General features: G+C 44.9%; 1 pseudogene across 3 annotated transcripts; it reads right to left on the bottom strand.

The window, feature by feature from the left end:
* Positions 1 to 1,243: 1,243 nt before the first annotated feature.
* Positions 1,244 to 3,712, bottom strand: LOC149842147 (CBL-interacting serine/threonine-protein kinase 5 pseudogene; annotated as a pseudogene). 3 transcript variants are annotated; one of them, XR_016430762.1, is made up of 3 exons: positions 3,615 to 3,712; positions 1,627 to 3,145; positions 1,244 to 1,506 (listed from the first exon to the last, which is right to left on the bottom strand). The product of XR_016430762.1 is annotated as a CBL-interacting serine/threonine-protein kinase 5 pseudogene, transcript variant X2 (transcript). The 3 variants fall into 3 exon arrangements; XR_016430763.1 differs by having other exon boundaries at positions 1,244 to 1,497; XR_016430761.1 differs by lacking the exon at positions 1,244 to 1,506 and having other exon boundaries at positions 1,508 to 3,145.
* Between the last annotated feature and the right edge of the window lie 1,016 nt (positions 3,713 to 4,728).

Below are 4,728 nucleotides of genomic sequence, written 5' to 3'. Positions count from 1 at the left end.
ATCTATATTCGAGACCAAAATTCTAATTGAGATCTATATTTGGGACAAAATCTAATTTCAAATGCATATTCAGGGCAAGAATTTATAATTTAAGATATATTTTAGTAATTGGATTCATATTAAAGCAAAAAATCATAATAAACTTTTAAAACATGTAAAATGGTGAACTAATTGGGTCAATCCAAAACAAAGTAATTCAACCCATTATCCATAACTGTTCGAATTGTCTGCACATCATCATCAATATTTGTAACACACAGTATTTGAGTACTGTCCACACAAACGTTAGACTTAACCAAACGTACAAAAACAATGTCCTGTTCCATTCTTTTTATTTATTTCGTCCCACCCTCAACAAGCCATCAAGCATACCCTCCTGGTACCTAATGGTGCTTAACAAGTTCAAGTTCATTAGTGAATCTCGACGAAGTTTGTCAGGAACCACAAGGTATGCACCTGCTTACATAGAAAAATAGGACAAGTTGACAAATTGCATTTCACAACTTGTTCCCTCCACCCAACCCGGCCCCCAAAGCAAATCAGATGACTTGGGGACAAATCGCCGTCCATTGGGATCACCATCATGTCCACTCGTCTGACATCATCGATGGTTTATCGTAGACCCTACCACTTACATAAGAGATGGTAACAGTGAAATCAAAGGATGGTGAGGATGTGGGAACATGAATTGTTTTGTGATTTGGCAGATCACCTGATCTCGTCTTCCTGGCCCCACCCCACTTTTTTTCTTTCCAGTAGTTGGTGCATCAACGCTCCTTACTCGTTAAATATTCATTGTATTCTAGATTTTTGTATTTTTTTACTGGAAAGATTCTCAAAGATCGGCCAATTTCTGAATATCATTTTTGGGGCATCTTGCTTGGTCAAGCATATCCATATACGGACTTGCAAAACTCGGCAAAGAGTTTGAGTAAATCAGAAGGAACACAAACCCTTCACCTTCAAAAGAAAAAAAAGTACCCAGTGCGGTCTCATGTTTCAGGGTGCCCAAGTCAGAAGGAACACAAATCCTTCTCTTAAAAAAAAAAAAAGACATACCGAGCGCGCGGTGTCATATTTCTAGGGAGTATAGTAGGATCGGTCCTAATTTGCTGCTTTTTATACTAGTGGCCGCCCTCAACACTCAACTCACGCATATTCCGACAGGCCGAGCACTTTACCTTTGCACTGCGCAATGAACTCTTAACTTCTCCAGCACAAATTTTCAAAGAAAGTAATTCAAGTCTCTCAAGCTTCTCTGCAGATCGGACTCATTTTCATAAGATGTGTTCAGAGTTTCTCACGACCGTTATCCTCCTCCTTTATACAGGCTCTTGGGACTGACACTAGAGGGCTCGAAACCCCCTTTAATGGCAGAGTTTCTCTGCAGATTGAACTTCTGTACAAAATTTCTCAAAAAAAAAAAAAACATTCTGATGTTCCGATTCAATCTCTTGATTAATCGATGACGAGGAAATAAACACGCCTCTGTGTGTCCTGCAAACTCTAAAACGGCAGAAATATTCATTAGCAAAAAGGTTTCAACAATACAGAAGATATATTTCTTTTGTACAGAATCATGCATGCACATGATGGAGATGGGAGATATGCACTCGGGTTACTCACCTATGTTATACCAATCAATACACAATTCTAATCTAATCTCTCAAGCAAGAAAGCGACCGTCAACTAGTTCAAGCAGCAGCAGCTTGAGCTTCTCTGCGCTGATGCTTCCTTTGCTGCTGGCACTGAGGAACAGCCTGCTGCTCCTCATCACCCTGCCACGCCCACACTATGTCCTTCAGCGCAGGCCTAGCCTCCTCGCAGAACTCTGCGTACTCCAGAGTGTCGCCGCTCGACTTGCCAAACTCCACCACCGCAAGCGACGGTGCAAACTCGAAGATCTCCGCCGTCACCGCCAGCGGGCCCTTCCTCCCGGCCACCGGCCTCTGCATCCTGATCTTGAAATCCTTCACCTTGGTCACCCTGAACCGGAACACCTTTGCCAATCCCTCCAGCCTCGCCAGTATTGCCCCGGCCGAACACTTCGATGTGAACAATGATCCGGTCTTCTTCTTGCTCTCGAAGAAGCCCGAGAGGTCAAATCCGGACGACATGGACGATATGAGCTCGAAGGCGTTGAGGAATTCCGGCGTCGGCACCTGAGATTCCGGTTTCAGCGATTCCGCCACGCCGGTATCGGCGGAGGAACAGGGCAATTCGAATGCTGTTGGTCTTTTGAAGTCTTTCTTGAACCAGGGCACCTCCATGATCTGAGAAATTGTGATCCTTTTCTTAGGATCAGCAACCAGCAGCTTGGACAGGAGATGCCGGACGTCGGGGGAAAACCACGGCGGGACCTCGAACTCGGCCTTGAACACTTTCCTGTACATGTTCAAGATGTTCGCGTCTTGGAAAGGCAGGAATCCGGCGAGGAGAACATACAGGATCACCCCACATGACCAGATATCAGCCTTGGCGCCATCGTAGCCCTTCATCCGGATGACCTCCGGCGCGACGTACGCCGGAGTCCCGCACTGCGTGTGGAGGAGCCCGTCGTGCCAGTTCTGCTCCGGCAGCGCGCTGAGGCCGAAATCGGAGATCTTGAGGTCGCCGTCCTCGTCGAGCAGCAGGTTCTCCGGCTTGAGGTCGCGGTGGGAGACGCCGCGGCTGTGGCAGAAGTCGACGGCGAAGATCAGCTGCTGGAAGTAGCGCCGGGCATTCTCCTCCTTGAGCTTCCCCTTGGCGACCTTGGAGAAGAGCTCGCCGCCCTTGACGTACTCCATAACGAAGAAGATCTTGGACTTGTTGGCCATCACCTCCTTGAGCTCGACGATATTGGGGTGCTTCACGAGGTGCATCACCGATATTTCCCGTTTGATCTGCTCCATGAGGCCCTGCTTCCTCATCTGGTCCTTGTGGAGCACCTTGATCGCTACGGGCTCGTTGGTCAGGAGGTTGCGCGCGTAATAGACCTTTGCGAAGGTGCCCTGGCCCAGGAGCCGGCCGAGTTCGTACTTGCCGAAGAGAAGTCTCCGTGCTGGAGTCTCCATTATTTCTCTCCCTTCTGTGTACACACAAAGTTCGTTCCTTTTTCCTTCTCTCTTTGTTCTCTCCGTTTGAGTGGTTAAGAGACCCCTTGCGACTGAATGCATAGATGTTAAAAATGGGAAAAACACGAAAGAAAAGAAGCAAACAAAAAAAAAGGGTAGTGTCACGGATTATTTTTCATTTTCCTTGCAGAAAAAGCTTTCTCTTGTTTTGCGTATAAAGGAAAGACAGCTAAAGAAGTAGTGATTTGAAACATCCCCAAATAGTCGGCTGAAATTTTCAAATGGTCACATGGATGAAAAAGAACCCAAGTGTTATCAATTTGACTATTACAGAATAAAACAAGCAGGAAGATCAATAGCTCCACGAACCATTAAAACAACCAAGGCTCGAGCGTCTAAAACGCCCGAAATTTCGATTCAAAAAACAACCACCCAGAAGAAAAGAAGACACAAGAAGGAGAGGAAGAACCGGAAGAGGTGGTTTAGGGTTTAGTCAATCACAGAAAAGAAAAAGAAGTTTTAAGCAGCACGAAGATCGAGAAGGTGAGAAAGAAAAATTACCTATTTTTCGTTTCTAAGCGTTTCGAGTATTGCAAGTGCCGACCATCGTCCGGAAGCACAGGAATGGAATGTGAACGAGAGAGAGAGAGAGAGAGAGAGAACCGCGAAGACTAATAGAGAGAGGAGCTTTATATAGAGAGGGAATTATGGAGGAGAGAGAGAGAGAGTGGGAGAGAAAAAAAAACGGTAAAATTCGGCCCTCGGTTTTCAAGCAGAGGAAAAAACAAAGGTTTTCTTTTTTTTTTTAAATAAGCAGCACACAGAAATATCAACCAAAAAGTGGTGACCACAAAAAAGCAAAAGTTCACTCTGCAAATCTCTCTCTGTTCCAAGTGAACGAATCAATGAGAGTCTCACACCTCTAGGCAAGTCTTCACATGAAATCACATCCCATACTGTTTTTTCCGACTGCTGCTTCCATTTTTTTTTCTGTTCCAAAAAGTAAGGGGTGAAGGTCGTTGCTTGATCATTGTTCTCACTGCTGTGGCGGTTGATTTGTAAGCGAAGGTAACAAACCGTTGTAATTTTAACCCATCAACTCTCGGCTGGCCCCTCATCGCGTCGACTTTTGCGTTGTCCATTCCATGGGTTGGGTATGGGTGGATATAGATTCCTTTACTTCCAACGCATGTCTGCATCAATTCATCAACTGTTTAAGAGTACGTTTGATTGCCTCACATTTCAATCACTAAACAGCCGGAATTTGTGATCCTTAGAAACCCATGGGAAATCACATTCATGATCTCTGGCCTGACTTACTCAAACTATAAATCCCCATTAACTAAACTGACATGTTTGCTTTGGTCATAGGTAGAGATGATCAATCACAGTTGGTTACCAGGTCAATCTTGTGATCAATTTTGATAAGATTCAAAGCAAAATCAATCACAGACATTCACAGCTTGTACTTTCTTTCTTTCTTTTTTTGAATTAGTAAACTAAGTTTAGGCAGACCTCTCGATCAGGATCCATCAACACAGTGCCGCAGCCCCTCACCCAAATGTTGTGCCTCCTCCAAAACCATCCATTCTTTATATATTACTGACCTATGGTAAACATCTGCATCTTTCTTCCATTCATACACATACACTCATACACACATTTGTGCCCACCC

The sequence above is a fragment of the Nuphar pumila genome, chromosome 3, assembly GCF_984573655.1.
Source record: "Nuphar pumila chromosome 3, dmNupPumi1.hap1.1, whole genome shotgun sequence".
Classification (NCBI taxonomy): domain Eukaryota; kingdom Viridiplantae; phylum Streptophyta; class Magnoliopsida; order Nymphaeales; family Nymphaeaceae; genus Nuphar; species Nuphar pumila.
The sequence above is the reverse complement of the archived record's forward strand: the minus strand, read 5'-3'. Positions and strand labels throughout refer to the sequence as shown.